The 18,506-nt window shown below is 51.0% G+C and overlaps 1 pseudogene across 1 annotated transcript; it reads left to right on the forward strand.

The window, feature by feature from the left end:
- Positions 1-4,595: 4,595 nt before the first annotated feature.
- Positions 4,596-14,100, forward strand: LOC148757813 (E3 ubiquitin-protein ligase TRIM38-like; annotated as a pseudogene). The gene is made up of 8 exons (XR_016021806.1): positions 4,596-6,481; positions 6,969-7,037; positions 8,102-8,640; positions 10,675-10,770; positions 11,831-12,061; positions 12,964-12,986; positions 13,076-13,192; positions 13,424-14,100. The product of XR_016021806.1 is annotated as an E3 ubiquitin-protein ligase TRIM38-like (transcript).
- Positions 14,101-18,506: the final 4,406 nt, after the last annotated feature.

The raw sequence follows: 18,506 nt of genomic DNA on the forward strand, positions 1-18,506 counted from the left end.
TGTCATGGTTGCTGGCCGTCTAGATTATGATTCAGATATGAACCAATAGGTCTTAACTCTACATGAGTTTACTTGGAAAAGTACATCCCATGTCAAACCTAAATTATCAGACCTGAGTTCGCTAATGATAGGACCATGATGAAATCACCAAAACACGCTCATTAACGATAACAAAAATGTGTCACAAAATCGGTAAATGTTATGATAGTTTATGATCGCTATAAAATGTGATTCTCACTGATGTTGCAGTTCTCTCACTTCCTTTCTCTAGAAACAGGAGAAGTGAAGCAAGCAAGTTGTTTTGGGGTGTCAGAGGCTTGGTTGGGCCTCCACCACCATCAGAGAAATACATGGAAGAGGTCAGGCTATCGCCTACTCTCCCCAGCATCGTAAGTTCTCCAAGCCACACTGATAGAAGCTGGGTGCAACTCGAAAGTGAGGAGTAGCAGAATATACCACCCCACATATGTCACTTTGGCGTAAGATCTGTACTGAGCCGAAGGCAGTTGAGAAAAAACAGATACAAGAAAACCTCTCTGTCCTCCCCTTATTTTACCTAAAAGCAGGACATGAATTTGTAAAAGTGTGCCCCTCCTCTCTGTACCAGGAAGGACAGAAATTAATTGCCAGAGAGAAGCTTAGACCCTTATCAACCCAGAGACAGCACCAGGAATGTGTATAACAAACCTTGTGAAAACCAGCCCTTATTTACTATTACAAACCTCAGCATGGAATGGGCTTCATCTCTGAGTCACCATGGAGAGCAATCACCCCAAGGGACTTGGCAAGAAGTCCTCTCTAAGATCCACTTTTAAATCCCAATGACAATCCGCTGCTTTTATTCTCCTCGGACTCAGTGTGGTTTAGGACCAATTCTACATTCTCATAAAATCTTGGTCATGGATACGAAAAAGGCCTTTACAATATGTGAGCAAAGCCGGTCAGGACGAGCAGGGCAGGCCGACAGCAGGAAGAACCACTTGGATCCTTCTATGGGTAAGAAAGGCTCTACAGAAGGGCAGAGCAGTGATGCAGAGGTGACAGAAGGACGTGGGCAGTGTAATCCCAAAGGCCCTGGGGCATACCGGCATCCAGCATCCACCAGTGACCCACAGAGCCATTCAGAGAAACTGATAAAGCTCTACCTGCCGCAGTCACAAAGGATTGGCCTCAGAATAATGGGTAAATCAGGGATGACCGTCTCTATCGTATTGATGAGGAAATTAAGTTTTCCAGAGATTACAATGTTTGTTTTTATACTGTCAACAGAATTTTACTGCTATTAACCCAAAGCCAACAGGGCTCCCCAGGATAGGGGGAGGCTCACTTATATAAAGTACTCACCCTGGTCCCTGATTGGTCCAGTTTTACTCAATGAGGAATCCAAATTTTCACAGTTTGATTGGTCCAAACAGCACTGTCATGATTGGTCAGAGTCACTCATTCTAATTGGTTGATATCGAGCCACTCAGATTAGTTGGTAAAGATGCAAATGAGGCTACAGGGGCAGTCCTCTGCCCATTGATCAAGTTACAATTCCAGGAACTCCTTTATAAGCATGAGCTCCGCTGGCAGAAACCCAATGCAGGAAGCTGACTGCAGTCTGTGACTTTCTCCTGAAAGGCTGCATGCTTGAAAGGCCTGTGTCAGCAATGGCTGCTGGATTCTGGTTATGAAAGAGCCCAATTAACCTTGAGGAATTCTTCTTGGGAGATAGTCTTTCTCAAGGTTCACCATACTTGGTACAGTGCTTAGTTCTGTTATCCCAGGAATCCTGGTGGCTAATTGGGCTCAATTGTATAATCAGTCTGGTCATCATTGCTGAACAGGGGGACTCTCATGCTCATTGTGCTTTAGGGAAACGCTGCACTGAGCTGCCAGCCTCCTGCACTGAGTTCCTGCCTCTGAGCTGACCCTATAAAGCAGCTCCAAGACTCGTAAATTACCCAATGGGCTGAAGACCTGGGCCACTCAATGCTGTGTAGCTACATTCTTACTTCATCTTTACCATGTGTTTAAGTGTGAACATTTCAGAAGGAATATAGATGGCTCCTCGAGGAATAAATTGGCCAGCTTTCCTGGTCCTAGGACAGTCAGGAGGTGAGGAAAGAACCCTGAGATGCCAGTGAGACCCACACCCCACCCCCAGCTCCAAAGCCAGGAGCAATCTGTCTAGGGAGGCACCAGGGTTCCCAGCTTTGGGACTACTGACTCCTCAATTCTTCCTTCACTCTGAAAACTGAAGACAATTCTATTTTACAAGGTTGTCAAGGTCCGGCCTGGAATCACATATGCAAAGATACTGGTTATTTTCAAAGTAAAAGACAGAAACTAAACATCTACGACCGTTGTTATTGTTTCAACGTTCTTTCTTAACTTTGACTCAGTACGTGATGACCAAAGCGATTGAAACCCTTAGTTAAAGCCCATCCCTGCATCTCCAGACTCTGATGCAGTGCCTAAGCATATTTATGTTAACTTTCGGTTACACTGTATAAACCCGTGGCCAGGGGCCTCACCTGGGTCTTCTGCACTGCCCACCAGTGTCACTGAGTCTCCGATTTGCTTCATGTCCACTTTACTCATCGACAAATACTCATAAAGCACCCACTGTGCGATATAGGCATCCAAATATCGCAAATCCAAATATAGGGATCCAAATAGGCATAGTCTCCACCCTGTGGAAAGTGCACCCCACATGGCAGCTGTTTCAGACATTCTCTCAATGCCTGGTGCCCCTCCCTGTCCTGCGAGCCCCCATTTTCAGCGGCTGTCTCACTCTGGCCTTCACGGGGACCATGGGTGCAATGAGTGGAATGCCAGCTTCCACCTTGTAGTCTGAGTCCTGTGAATTGGAAGAATGCCGAATTAGAATCCCAACCTGAAAAAGGTAAACCGAAAGGTTTTCTGAACACAATATGCTGAAGGCACTACTTCCAAAGTATTGACAGGGGTACAGGGATCAGGGGGTGGTGTCGCAGCCTGGGACCAGCAGCAGTGGCATCTGACACCACCCTGCGCTACTGCTGATGACCAGCCAGCCTCTCCTGTCCTCTGCGGGGTGGACTGGAGCTGTGACAGCAACCCTGTTTCTGCTTTGCCAGCAGCCCCACACCCCAGGCTCTGCCAGCGGGGGACACTGGGGGCTGGCAGGGTGAGAAAGGCCCCCCACGTGCTACCTGTGTACGCACACGTGTGCTGATATCACCACAGCAAGGCTTCATCCTGGCAGCGATAGTTTCATCTAACTGAGCAGCACTTGGCTTGTTACAGGGCTCCCACGTGCCTGAAGCCAGCCTGATGGCGCCTCCACAGACACCAGCACCGTGGGCCAGCATCGGCTCCCCACAGCTTTGGGTCCTGGTTCTGGAAGTCCCCTCGGAGCGTCTTCCTTATTCCCCGGCCCTAGGTCAGTGGCTGCTTTGGACTGTTACTGTCTCAGTGATACCTGTGTCTCCCCTTGGCCTCTTCTGTGTTTTGACAATTAACAAACATTTATGTCCAATTCTTTATGCCAAATTTCAGTGTGGTTTCTGATTCCCGACTGCACCTGGGCTGACACCTCCCAGGCCCTCTACTCTTCTAGCTCTAGGAAGTCACTTTGAACACATGACCTGTCACCCACCCCTGCTCTCCAAATCAGCTTCTCTTTCAGTGTCCCCCCATCCCCTTCGAGAAGGGAACTGCTCGCTTCCGGTAAAAACTCTGCTATAGGCTTGACTGTGGTACTGCTCATCCCCACATCTAAGCAGTTGTTTCTGCCTGGTAATGGTCTCTTAAATCCATCGCTTTCTCTCCACATTCACTGCTGCTCTACTGATACATAGTCTTTCCCAGTATGACGGTCACTTGCTGCCTCTGGTTCTGCCGGCTCTTTCCAGTCAGGACACTGCTAAATTCTGGACACGTGCTTCTGAACTAGTACCGAATGTAGCACAAGAAACACGGAATATAGCTCTACTCTTCTCTACCTCAGTCCCCTCTCTGTGACCTCACCCAGTCTCGTGGCTTTAAATACCACCCATACACGACTGACTCCCAAATTTATAGCTCCACCTCAATTCGACTCTTTCTTCCCCAAAACTTGTCAAAAAAACCAGAAGCACCATATGATTATATCGATTCATGAAGAAATTTAGCAGCCATTCACGTGTTTTAACAAAGTGAAATAGAGCGCTCTCTCTCTCTCTCTCTCTCTCTCTCTCTCTCTCTCTCTCTCTCTCTCTCTCTCTGCTTGCACACACCAAGGAAAGGTCATGTGCAGACATAACCAGGACGGGGACCCTCACCAAGAACCTGACTGTACTGGCACCCTGATTTCAGACTTCTGGCCTCCAGAACTGTGAGAAATAAATGTTTGTAGTGTAACCAAAAAAAAAAAAATTAAAAGAGGAATTAAAGGTAACTATTTAAACATGATGTAGATACCAAATATTAATAGCAAATATCCAGAAATAGAAACACTTAATACCATATTAATTAAAACCAAGAACTAAAGAGGGATGCCGGCGACATTATTATTCAACTTCACATTGGGAATTCTTAGCAAATGTACTACAAAAACAAAACAAAATGCTTGGTATTCACGTTAAGGAAAACAAAAAAATAAAATTACTTGCTGATAACTAGGAAAAACTCAAGGGACTCTAACGAGTAAAAAAAGTAGACATAATTGTAGAAATTGGTAAGTTCTCTGGATACTATATGTCAATACATTTTTATCTTCTGAGCAGTAAGACCTGAAAAAAGGAAATGAGAAGACCGTTCCGTTCTCAACAGAAACAAGCATATACATTAATAAGGAATAGAATTAAGAATGTTGCATGATTTATATGGTGAGATCAGTGGAAAAGAATAAGAGTATAGAAACAGTTCCTACTGTATAAGAATTTAATAAATAACAAAGATGGTATATTTCAGTTTAGTGGGAGAAATAGATGGATAAGAATCGGGAAAATGATGACATCTCACGGGGGAAAAGGGGATCACAGATGCCAAAATGGACTTAGTTGACATAGATGTTAGATTTTTCTGACAAGACTAAAGCAACTATTTTAAAACAATGCTCCAATAATTGCAAATGCCTTGAAATGACTGAAAAGATGCAAACCCTAGCAAAGAAATACAAGGTGCAAAGAAGAACCAAATGGAAATTTTAGAATTAAAAAAAAAAACATGCCGTGGTTCCTAATTTATTTAACGTGTTACTATCGTTAGCAGGCAATTTGCGTCCAGTGTTTTTGTATCATAAATATACGCCTATAAACACTTACATCTTTTTTAAGGAGCCTCCGTGGAACCATTGGCTGTGGGTCTCCAGTTTCCTGCGTCCCTGACTCACAGAGCCAAGCCCAGCCTCACTGATTGGAGGGGATACATTTCCTAGTGAGGGGTCAAAGGGTGGGGGTGGGGCTGGACAGCTCCTACTGGTCTCTCCCTGGGCCCACCTTTCAGGAACATACCTCTGGAAGCCCATTGCAGCCCCTGTCACCTTGTGTGACCTGCAGCTGTCTGCATGGGCCGGTTCCTCCTTCACGCCACAGGACACAGGGGCAACGTGGGCAGCTGTCATGGCACGCAGCCCGTCGTAATGGTGGTGCTTTGTTGCTAGTGGTCGTTTGTTTTCCTCTTGGCTTTCACTTGCTTCCTTTTCCTCACCCTTGGACAGGACGATTTGGGATGCGCTGTGCCTGGGTCCAGTGTCACAGCCACAGAAATGAAGGGCATGGGACTCTACAAGGAGCCCTCGCCATCTCAGGGAGTTGGTGGCTGTGTCCTCTGCCTGCATGCTGGCTGCCTCAGGCCTGCCCTGTGCGGGGTCTGCCCACAGGACGTGCCAGGGCACAGGAGGCACCGGCTGGCACCGGGGCTGAGGCTCTGTGAGCTCCCGGGAGAGGGCAGTGCTGACGAGGCGCCTGTGTGCGGTGCAAAGAGAGGGTCTGTTTTCACAATTTTGCCTCCAGCCTGGACGCCTGGCCAAAGTCCCGCCAGGCCCTGTCTGTGCTGCCCAGGGCTCAGCTTCCCACAGGATTGTCAGGGTCAGCACCTGACCGGCCAGGCGTGGGGCCCAGCATTGGTCCCCGGCAGCTGGCAGGGTCCACGCCTGACTTCTGCCAGGAGCTGAGCCTCCCTGACTGGCCCCCGGGACATTGCAGAAATTGTTTCCTGAGCAAACATCTGTTGTGCGTGGGTTTATTGTGAGCATGTCTTCTACCTGCGGCGACCCCTGTGGCAAGCTCTTCCTCTGAGGTGTGCCCTGTTATCCACATTCAGTCATGGCTCTGAATGGGGCAGGGACAGTCCTTTGGCTCCCGTGCGAACAGGAGGGACTGCAGCTGAGTCGGAGTTCCTGCCCCGAAGCCCACAGCCTTTTCTGCACCAGACGCAGAGCACAGTGATGGCCCTGGGGTCACAGGGCCCCCACATCACAGCTGGGTCATCATGGCTCCTGGCAGCTTGCTGACCATTGCTGGGTGTCCTGGTAAGTATCTGAATCCTGCAGAGGGACACGGGGGAGGGGGGTGGAGGGGGACATGACACAGCGAGAGGACCAGAAAACCAACACAGGCTGGAGCCATTCCTGTCACCTCAGTAGGTCCTACCACCCCTGTCTTACTATCACCTTCAGAGAGGTTATAAAAAAGTAAGCGACCTAAAACTAGCAAACTAGATATTTGCCGAAGTCTGATGGATCACGAGGGGTTGATGACAAAAGCAGAAAAGTCTTCAGTCCGACTCTGCGAGCTACACAGACTTCCTGACCCCCGATCTGTGCTGGGTCACAAAGCAGCTCAGGGTGACCAATCCATCCCTTTCTCATTGCTGTAAAAATGGATATTTTCCCAACTGTCTGCCCCCCACCCTCCCCCAGTTTCAGAGCTAGCTGAGTATAAAACAGTGGGGCAGTTCACTAGTTCCCGCCCCACCCCACAGGCCCCGCCCCCAGATTTTCTTTCTGTTTGTTTCAGTCTGAGTTAACTTCCTCACCTGCTTGGTCCGGACTGGCAGCTCCCAGGGACCCCAGCTGCGGTGTCCAGGTACTGGGAAGGGTCCAGGCCAGGGTTTGTTGGGGGGACACCACAGCTGGGTGTGGAGGTGGGTGGCAGGGAGGGTGTGTGTGGGAGCTGTAGAGGCAGGACATGGCCTGGGCAGTCATCAGTCCCTGTCACCCTGTGTGTTTTCACTTTCCCCAGGCCCCATGCAGACAAGTCTCAGGGCATCCAGGATGTGTGGTTGGTGCAGGTTGAGCAGGGCGCCCTGGAGCCTCGGGAGGGGCACAGGACCCTCCTGCCACTGAGCAGCCTCTGTCCCTGGGAATCACATGCCATGGAGCAGCCTCCAGGCGACCTTCTCTGGCCCCGAGCAAAGGGCCCTGCTTGTTAGAGGAAACAGGGTCTCGAGTAACTGGTGTTGAATTCTTGTTTCTGATTCTACCACTGTCAGTTCAAAGGGAGGCCTCTCTAACCGGCCTGGTGTGGGCTGGGGGCAGGGCTGGGGTCCCGGCACACCCCTTGATATGGTCCTCCCTCTGCCGCCCATTTGGCAGGTGCCAGAGACCCTGTCATCGCCTCATCCTCAGCTCTCTTCCCTCAGTCAGGAAGGATCACAGAGACGACGAATGCATCCATCTGGTGGCCCTGTCTACCTCTGCTGTCACCCTGCTGGGGTCCCCATGAGACTATTAACCTGGTGCCTGTGTTCTTTGTGGGGTGGGGGTGGGGGTACAAGTGACGTGATGCTCTGATGGAATCTTCCATGACTACCGATCACCTAAGTGTCACCACTGGATGTAACAATTATTCTTCATGTTGAGCAGGACAGGAAGTGTTCACACGCCCTTGGTGAGCTCTCTCTCTCTCTCTCTCTCTCTCTCTCTCTCTCTCTCTCTGTCTGCCTCTGTCTCTCTTTCGGCACTTGGTCCAAGAAAACTTTCAGCTGTGATTGAAGGTTCTATGTCTGGACTATCGTGTAGCTATTGGGACGTGACCAGTGCAACTGAGAATCTGAACTTTGAATCCAATGTAGTTTTACTGAGTTGAGTGGCCACAGCACAGCCCCAGGTCCTGCCCTTTCTGAGTCGGAGTCCATCTCTTCTGTCCAGAGAGAAGACCTTGGGACCTGGGGGCAGTGGCACCGCAGCCCAAGTGACGAGAGCTTCCGTCACTGTGGGGGTTCTGGCTGCTCCCTCTCCGTCTCTGGATCTGATCCTGGAGGTTTTCAGCAGAAGCCATGGCCTCTGCCGCAGCCACCGAGAGGATGAGGGAGGAAGCCACCTGTTCCATCTGCCTGAACCTGATGACCGAGCCGCTGAGCATCAGATGTGGACACAGCTACTGCAAGCGGTGCATAGAGGACTTCCTGTACAACCATGCCAAGAAGAAACCACTTCTGGCCACGTACCCCTGTCCCCAGTGCCGGGCTCCGTTCTGGATTACGAGCCTGCGGCCCAACAGGCAGCTGCGGAGCCTCATTGAGGCCATGAAGGAGCTGAACCTCGAGATAATGTGCAAAAAGCACGGGGAGCAGCTCCACCTGTTCTGCGAGGACGAGGGCCAGCTCATCTGCTTGCTCTGTGAGCGGTCACCGCAGCACAAGGGGCACGTCACCGTGCTCGTGGAGGACGCTTGCCTGGTCTACAAGGTTAGTGTGTAGGTCTGGGATGGGGCTTCGGCGAGTCCCCACTGTCATTGCTCCCCAGACCTGAGGTCATCCAGCCGGACACCAAGGTTGCATCCCGAAGGACGACTTTCCCCATCTCCTTCTTCTAGAAAATGGCTCAGGATGGGTTCTCCAGGGGTCACATCCCCACAGCCCATCCTGAGCTTGTGTGACCTTGTGTGAGACGGTCAGACTCGTCCCTTTCCACTCTTGCAGAGAGGACAGCACTCCCAGCACTAGAACAATGTCCCCAAACCCACACCCGCACACTCCATTGCCTCACACTGCGTGTGAGATTCGAGGCACCGCAGGGGACACAACACCACCTTTCAGGTGTCCCACAGACAAACCACGGAAGACAGACCAGCAGAAGGACTTCCCAGAGGCCCCTGGTTTGGGGGTGGTGATGACTCCTGAAGGGCACATAAAACTTCACCGTATACAGAAGTGTGGAGGGAAGCGAGTGCGTCCCAGGCCGAGTGGACCACAGGGCAAAGTACAGCCGTGGGAGCTTGGCTGACTGTCGTACCTGAGAGGCAGGTACCAGCTCAGGTCCAAGTCCGAGTGCAGAGTGGTCCTGGCTTCGGGCACTTGCTTGTTCAGAGTGACGGTTGACAGTGAAAAGAGCTTTCTCACAGTGACAAAACAGAAGGAATGTCAGGGAGTAAAACTCTGATCATTCCTATAAGAAGGGAGGAGTGGACGGTTGTCAGCAAGATTCAGGAAGGGGGTGAAGGACGTGGAAATGGCTGTGGAGGAAGCTGACCCTGGCTGTGGGGACGTGGGGAGAGGACACTGTCCTGCTGCCCTACCCCTTCTCTGCCATGCCCAGATTTGAGGAAAATGTCCCTGGAGGGGGGGGGGTGGTTCCTGTTCCATCCCCCAGGAGGCCGAGGTGGGCTTGTATCACGTCCTGGGCCATCCATCAGGACATGTCCCTGGGCAGCCCTTCCTCAAACTCCATGGGCAGCTCATTACAGGAATGGGGACATTTCCCACCAGGTAGCTGGAAAAGGGACACCACATGGTGACGGTTCTGAGCCACCTCAGACTCGGACTGTGGGTTTGAAACCTTAGCTCTGCCACTGACTCGATGGGTGACTCTGGCAGTTATTTAATATCTGCATGTCCCCCTTTGTAATGGGGACAACAGCAGTCCCCACTCACCACACACATTCCCAGCAGGCGGTCACAAGCTTTAAGTACAGTCACCTAAGCAAAGCCTGGAACAGCACTCAGCACCCAGTGCGAACACCTAGCCCTTAGCCAACAAGCACCAGGGCCCTTGCTCGCCAGCACGGGGACATGGTGAGTGTGCTGTCGGGTGACAGAGGACAGGACCTCCTTCTTTCAGTTTGGACCTGTCTAGCAATCTGGTTCAGCTTCAAGCTGCTTTCCATGAGAACGTGAGAAACTATTTTGAAAAATATCCTGAAAGCTTGGTACGGACACAAACTCGTTTTAAATTAGCTTCACGTGTCTATCCTTCAAAAGGTACCAGTGCCCCTCCTCCACGAACTGCTTCTAACAGCATCAGCCAGTGTCCTGGACTTTCCTTCCTGACTCACCAAACACGCCCAGGTGCCACTGTGTGCCAGAGCAATGGCCACGTCCGGGTTGGCACAGTCTTCTCAAATCTTCTCTTAGACGGTCATTATCGTGTTCTGTGCCTCGTTTCCCGGGCAGGATGGGCGTGGGGGCTGGACCTCAGCAGGTGACCTTGGGCTCATAGTCCAACCACCTCCCAGGTGTAGCACCTTGGGCAAGTCACGTAGCCCCTTCCTCACCTCAGTGTCTGCAGCACTGAATGACGTCAGAGGCCTACCAGTGCTCAGGCGTGTCAAGGGTGTCAGATATGTCACTGCACATGCAGCTGTCAGCAGGCTCCCCGCACACTGTAAGGACGTGGTAAACACACGGTGTCATTCCAACAGTCTCAGACGCCTAGGGTCCCCCTGGGTGCCCAGTGAGGAGCTGCCAAACTGAATTGACTTCGTTCACCGCATTTTCCTACAGAAAGAGCTCCAGGAAGCTGTGACAAATTTGAGAGAACTGGAAAAGGAGTGTACGAATCAGAAAGCGTTCATGACAGAGCAAATAACTGAATGGAACGTAAGAATTGGGGTTTATTGTTCTCAAGTCTTTTCCGTCCTAGAGCTTAGGCAGAGGGGCTGATCGGCAAAGCACAGGGGCTTTGTTCCCACTGAACCAGACCAAAACCAGGTAGAACCACAAGAAGAAGCCGTGATTCATTTTTACGCTCTTATGGTCTACATCTTTGAGGACTTGTCTCCTACCCTTCGGCCTTTCAGTAGTAATTGGCTAGGATCCCTGACCCTCGGTCAGAAGCAGGGTGGGTGTGTCTGCTTACCCAGAGCTGTCCTCAACGTGTTTCCAATGTCAGCACCTCCGAGGACCTTCCTAGTTTGAAGGCCTCAACCTCACTACCTGGGCACATTCACCACCGTGCACGGTGCTGCTCTCAGCCTCACAGGCTCAGGAACCAAGTGCAGGTGGACAGTCACTGACTTAGGGTCATTTCTGATAAAGGATCTGAGGTTCATTTATAAGGACGATCACGTCTGCTACCAGAGCCCAAGCCTTACCATGGCAGACTCTGGGTCTCTGACCGTTTCCATGGTCAGACATGCATTCCTTCATGGAAATAGTTACATGACCCATTACTGGCTGGCTGGTGAGCCATCGTGCCTTGGTCACAGGTCTCTCCCCACATCTGCCCTGATCATTTTCACCACTTTTAAGTGCTCAGTGCAGTGGCATTAAGTACGTTTATATTGTGGTGAAACCATCAGCACCGATCATCTCCAGAACTTTTCTTCATCCCAAACTGAAACTCTGTCCCCATTGAACTCTAACTCCCCACCCCCTCCTCCCAGCTCCTGGCTACCTCCATTCTTCTGTCCGTCCCTATGATGTGACAACTCTAGGCCCCTCGCATAAGTGTCATCACACAAATGTGTCCGCTTGTGTCTGGTCATTGCACTCGCATCCCGTCTTCAGGGCGCCTCCATGAGGTAGCACGTGTCTGAATTCCCTCCTTTTTACGTCTGAAGAGTGTTCCGCTGTGTCTGTGACACACGTTGTTGATCACTCATCTGTCTCTGGTCACACGGGTTGGCTCCTCCTTCTAAACACCCTTTTCCGACTCCAGAGGAAGGTGGAGCTTCAGAGACAGAAAATCCAGGCTGACTTCGAGGACCTGCACAGATTACTGCAGACAGAGGAGAAGTTTTACCTGCAGAGACTGGAGCAGGAAAAGGAGGAGACTCTGGAGGTGCTGAGGGACAATGTGGCCTGCCTGGTGCACATGACGTGTAAACTCAAGAGCCACATCCAGGATCTGGAGGACAGGTGCCAAGGCTCAGCCCAGAAGCTGCTGCAGGTGAGGCTGGGCACTGGGAGGAAGGGAAGGAGGGGTCTGTCCCTGAGTGTGGAGGGGACAGTGGTGAGGCAGCGTGAGAGACGGGCGGGCCCACCCGCCTTGCTCACGGTGGCACATAGGTGGGGACTTTGAAGTGGCACTTCTATCCTGCGGATCAAGGTCTGCTAGGTGCCCTCACTAGTCTGTAGGTGTCTCTACGTGAATCAGAACAACATGCCCCCTGGGAAGCATATGCGGAGTTGCTTGGCTGAAGAGACCTTGGGGTAACTTCCGCTCCCAGTGGCTCGTCCATGTGCCCAGAACCCATGCGTCAGTCTCCTGAAATACTCGTCGAGGTGACTGGGTGGGCAGGTGGGGCAGCCCAAATGGATGGGAACCTTTGTCCTGGTTTGCTTACAACATCCCTGGTTCCCGGGCTCTTAGGGCCTGTTAGGATGGTCCATACCTGCTGTTTATTCCAGGTCCCCTAATAGGCCTGCAGGTCACACCGATGAGAACATAGTGTGGCAGCTCCACCACCAACTGCTGCCACCACCATGGTGGCCCCACCTTGGGGCTTTGTGATAAGTGAGCTCTACTGTGGGTTCACTCAGAAGAGCGTTAGGTCAATGAAAGCCAGTCTTGCCAGAGGGAACATGGGGGGAGCAGTGGCCCTGCTCCCCAAGCAGCCCGCAAACTCCCACGGCCTCAGCCAGGACGACGCAGACTCAGGTGGATCACGTCCCACCGTGATGCACACCCCGGCTGGGTGGGCACCGCCCCTTCTGGGACCCCACGGTATGCAAGGCCGGGCCCCTCTGTATGTTCCTTTGGAAGGAGTGTTCCTAGAGGGTGGACACATGTGCCAAACCGCTGGAATCCTGATGTCCCCACACTCACCTTTCATCTTTGTTTCTCTGTAGGACGTGAAGGATGCTTTGAGCCGGTGAGTGTTGTGGGAATGTAGGAAAGGGCATGGGGACGCAGAGCTGATGGGACATGCCACGAAGAAGGCCTGGCCTCTGTTCTTTCCAGGAGCTGGGATGTGAAGCTGGACAGGTTGGAGGTCCCATCTTTGGAGGTTCAGACTGTCTGCCATGTGTATGAGTTGTAAGTTGATGTGACGCGGATGTTAAGGGACTATCAAGGTATGTGAGAGCGTTCTCCAGGCACCAAGTGTCATGTGCTCATCCATCCCCCACCAATCCGTGGGACAGGTGGGTCATTCCTACTTCTAGGTCACAAGTGAGGCTCATGGGGTGATCTGCCTGAGCTCCCGCAGCTGGTCAGGAACGAGGCTCAGGTCTGAGCACAGGCTGGTTTTATTTCAAATTCATTCTGCTCTTGAGGACAAAACCATGTCTTCTTTTCCTTTCAGTCAAGATGACTGGATCCAGAGACAGCGCAACGTGGACTAATCCTGTCTGTGATCAGAGACAAGTGACTACGGGAGTCCCCCAGCATGATGTGGGCAAATCTTGTGGGAGATTTACCGCCTACCCCTGTATCCTGGGCCGCGAGGGCTTCACCTCAGGACGACATGACTTTGAAGTGTATGTGGGAGAAGGCACTCAGTGGGAAATAGGAGTTTGTATGGAAAACGTACAGCGGGAAGCTGACACGAGGCAGAACCCCAGTCCGGGTTCTGGGCCCTCAGGCTGAGCACCGAGGCTGGCTACAAGGCGCTGACGTCGCCCCCCACAGCCCTTCCCCTGCGGGAGCGGCCCCTGCTTGTGGGGGTTTTCCTGGACTATGAGGCGGGAGCCGTGTCCTTTTACAACATGACCACGGCCTCCCATATCTTCACCTTTCCAAGGACCTCCTTGTCAGGGAAGCTGCGGCCCTATTTCCAGGTTTATCCCTGTTCTCCTTTGTTCCTGCCGCCCCCAGATGAGTAAGGAAAGGCGCAGTCTCCCTCGTGGCTTCAGCAAAATCGAGAAAAAATATAAATCCTGTGAGGCAGAATTTTGGTCTGTTTTCTTCCCGGCTATTTCCTTGTACCTAGACTGTTGTGGGTGGGGCCTCTCGTGGGTCGTTAATAAATGTGCATTGAATGAATAGACGGAAGGACTGTGAAGACAACACGGCTGGTCAGTCTGGGGGGGAGCAAGACAATAGCAGTGACCAGACCTTGTCCTCTCCATCCCCCTCCCACGGGGTCAGAGCTTGGATTTCTGAGAGCCCTCGGGTGACCAGCAGGGTGACCCACAGGTCAGGTCTGAGTCCTCCCAGTTTGTTTGACACTATTTGATCTCGTGGGGGGATGAGGAAACGCTGCAAGTCTCGGCCCGCTGCAGGAAAGTCAACAGAGCAGTGACTTGTGCGCACTGATGCACTGGGAGTAGCTTTAGCCAGGGTTCTGGGCGGTTGTGAGCGCAGAGGCTCAGACCTGCGGTACCCAAGCCAAGTGCGGGTGAAGACTGAGGATGGGTTTACAGTGAGATGCTGCGAAGGGGATGAGGTGAAGGGTGAAAACGAGTTTTGCAGGGAGACACAGTCCTGCAATAGAAGTTGATGTTCTCCACACTGTGCTAGCACCGCTATCTTGAAATATTTCTAATCTCAGTCAATAGTTACTGCTGTCATGGTTGCTGGCCATCTAGATTTTGATGCAGATATGAACCAATAGGGCTTAACTCTACAGGAGTTTACTTGGAAAAGTACATCCCACGTCAAACTTAAATTACAAACCTGAGTTGGCTAATGACAGGACCATGATGAAGTCACCGAAACATGCACATTAACGATGACTAAAACATGTCACCAAATCGCTAGATGTTATGATTGATATAAAACACGATTTTCATTGATGTTGCAGTTCTCTCACTTTCTCTAGAAACCGAGGAAATGAAGCAAGAAAATTGTTTAGGGGTGTCGGAGTCCTGGTTGGGCATCCACCTCCATTCGAGAAAGACATGGAAGAGGTCAGGGTATCACCCACTGTCCCCAGTGTCACAAGTTCTCCAAGCCACACTGATAGAAGCTGGGTGCAACTCGAAAGTGAAGAGTAGCAGAATATACCACCCCACATATGTCACTTTGGCATAAGATCTGTACTGAGCCGAAGGCAGTTGAGAAAAAACAGATACAAGAAAACCTCTCTGTCCTCCCCTTATTTTACCTAAAAGCAGGACATGAATTTGTAAAAGTGTGCCCCTCCTCTCTGTACCAGGAAGGACAGAAATTAATTGCCAGAGAGAAGCTTAGACCCTTATCAACCCAGAGACAGCACCAGGAATGTGTATAACAAACCTTGTGAAAACCAGCCCTTATTTACTATTACAAACCTCAGCATGGAATGGGCTTCATCTCTGAGTCACCATGGAGAGCAATCACCCCAAGGGACTTGGCAAGAAGTCCTCTCTAAGATCCACTTTTAAATCCCAATGACAATCTGCTGCTTTTATTCTCCTCGGACTCAGTGTGGTTTAGGACCAATTCTACATTCTCATAAAATCTTGGTCATGGATACGAAAAAGGCCTTTACAATATGTGAGCAAAGCCGGTCAGGACGAGCAGGGCAGGCCGACAGCAGGAAGAACCACTTGGATCCTTCTATGGGTAAGAAAGGCTCTACAGAAGGGCAGAGCAGTGATGCAGAGGTGACAGAAGGACGTGGGCAGTGTAATCCCAAAGGCCCTGGGGCATACCCACATCCAGCATCCACCAGTGACCCACAGAGCCATTCAGAGAAACTGATAAAAAGCTCTACCTGCCGCAGTCACAAAGGATTGGGGCTCAGAATAATGGGTAAATCAGGGATGAACGTCTCTATCGTATTGATGAGGAAATTAAGTTTTCCAGAGATTACAATGTTTGTTTTTATACTGTCAACAAAAGTTTGCTGCCATTAATCCAAAGTCAACAGGAGTCCCCAGGGTAGCACGAGGTCCACTTATATAAAGTACTCACCCTGGTCCCTGATTGGTCCAGTTTTACTCAAACGAGGAATCCAAATTTTCACAGTTTGATTGGTCCAAACAGCACTGTCATGATTGGTCAGAGTCATTCATTCTGATTGGTCGATATCCAGCCACTCAGATTAATTGGTAAAGATGCAAATGAGGCTACAGGGGGCAGGCCTCTGCCCATTGGTTGAGTTACAATTCCAAGAACTCCTTCATAAGCATGAGCTCAGCAGGCAGGAAGCTGACTGCAGTCTGTGGCTTTCTCCTGAAATGCTGCATGCTTGAAAGGCCTGTGTCAGCAATGGCTGCTGGACTCTGGTTGTGAATGAGCCCAATTAACCTTGACGAATCCTTCTTGGGAGATATAGTCTTTCTCAAAGTTCACCATACTTAGAACAGTGCTTAGTTCTGTCATCCCAGAGAATGAATGGGCCCTTTAAGGACTCCTGGTGGCTAATTGGGTTCAATTGTATAATCAGTCTGGTCATCATTGCTGAACAGGGGGACTCTCATGCTCATTGTGCTTTAGGGAAACGCTGCACTGAGCTGCCAGCCTCCTGCACTGAGTTCCTGCCTCTGAGCTGACCCTATAAAGCAGCTCCAAGACTCGTAAATCACCCAATGGGCTGAAGACCTGGGCCACTCAATGCTGTGTAGCTATATTCTTACTTCATCTTTACCGTGTGTTTAAGTGTGAACGTTTCAGAAGGAAAATAGATGGCTCCTTGAGGAATAAATTGGCCAGCTTTCCTGGTCCTAGGACAGTCAGGAGGTGAGGAAAGAACCCTGAGATGCCAGTGAGACCCACACCCCACCCCCAGCTCCAAAGCCAGGAGCAATCTGTCTAGGGAGGCACCAGGGTTCCCAGCTTTGGGGCTGCTGACCCCTCAATTCTTCCTTCAATCTGAAAACGGAAGACAATTCTATCTTACTACATGTCTAGGCCCGGACTGGAACCACATACACAAAGATACTGGTTATTTTTAAAGCAAAGAACAGAAACTAAACATCTACGACCGTTGTTATTGTTTCAGCTATCATTGCTTTATGCTTAACTAACCACATTTTCCTATTATCTCCAGGAACATCTTTCCTGGAACTTGCTGGACAGGCAGGCCTCCAGGACATGACTCGCATTCTTTCTTAACTTTGACTCAGTACGTGATGACCAAAGCGATTGAAACCCTTAGTTAAAGCCCATCCCTGCATCTCCAGACTCTGATGCAGTGCCTAAGCATATTTATGTTAACTTTCGGTTACACTGTATAAACCCGTGGCCAGGGGCCTCACCTGGGTCTTCTGCACTGCCCACCAGTGTCACTGAGTCTCCGATTTGCTGCACGTCCACTTTACTCATCGACAAATACTCATAAAGCACCCACTGTGCGATATAGGCATCCAAATATCGCAAATCCAAATATAGGGATCCAAACAGGCATAGTCTCCACCCTGTGGAAAGTGCACCCCACATGGCAGCTGTTTCAGACATTCTCTCAATGCCTGGCGCCCCTCCCTGTCCTGCGAGCCCCCATTTTCAGCGGCTGTCTCACTCTGGCCTTCACGGGGACCATGGGTGCAATGAGTGGAATGCCAGCTTCCACCTTGTAGTCTGAGTCCTGTGAATTGGAAGAATGCCGAATTAGAATCCCAACCTGAAAAAGGTAAACCGAAAGGTTTTCTGAACACAATATGCTGAAGGCACTACTTCCAAAGTATTGACAGGGGTACAGGGATCAGGGGGTGGTGTCGCAGCCTGGGACCAGCAGCAGTGGCATCTGACATCACCCTGCGCTACTGCTGATGACCAGCCAGCCTCTCCTGTCCTCTGCGGGGTGGACTGGAGCTGTGACAGCAACCCTGTTTCTGTTTTGCCAGCAGCCCCACACCCCAGGCTCTGCCAGCGGGGGACACTGGGGGCTGGCAGGGTGAGAAAGGCCCCCCACGTGCTACCTGTGTACGCACACGTGTGCTGACATCACCACAGCAAGGCTTCATCCTGGCAGCGATAGTTTCATCTAACTGAGCAGCACTTGGCTTATTACACGGCTCCCACGTGCCTGAAGCCAGCCTGATGGCGCCTCCACAGACACCAGCACCGTGGGCCAGCATCGGCTCCCCACAGCTTTGGGTCCTGGTTCTGGAAGTCCCCTCGGAGCGTCTTCCTTATTCCCCGGCCCTAGGTCAGTGGCTGCTTTGGACTGTTACTGTCTCGGTGATACCTGTGTCTCCCCTTGGCCTCTTCTGTGTTTTGACAATTAACAAACATTTATGTCCAATTCTTTATGCCAAATTTCAGTGTGGTTTCTGATTCCCGACTGCACCTGGGCTGACACCTCCCAGGCCCTCTACTCTTCTAGCTCTAGGAAGTCACTTTGAACACATGACCTGTCACCCACCCCTGCTCTCCAAATCAGCTTCTCTTTCAGTGTCCCCCCATCCCCTTCGAGAAGGGAACTGCTCGCTTCCGGTAAAAACTCTGCTATAGGCTTGACTGTGGTACTGCTCATCCCCACATCTAAGCAGTTGTTTCTGCCTGGTAATGGTCTCTTAAATCCATC

Source organism: Rhinolophus sinicus, chromosome 7 (assembly GCF_057876585.1).
Source record: "Rhinolophus sinicus isolate RSI-liver-muscle chromosome 7, RSI-T2T, whole genome shotgun sequence".
Taxonomy (NCBI): Eukaryota; Metazoa; Chordata; class Mammalia; order Chiroptera; family Rhinolophidae; genus Rhinolophus; species Rhinolophus sinicus.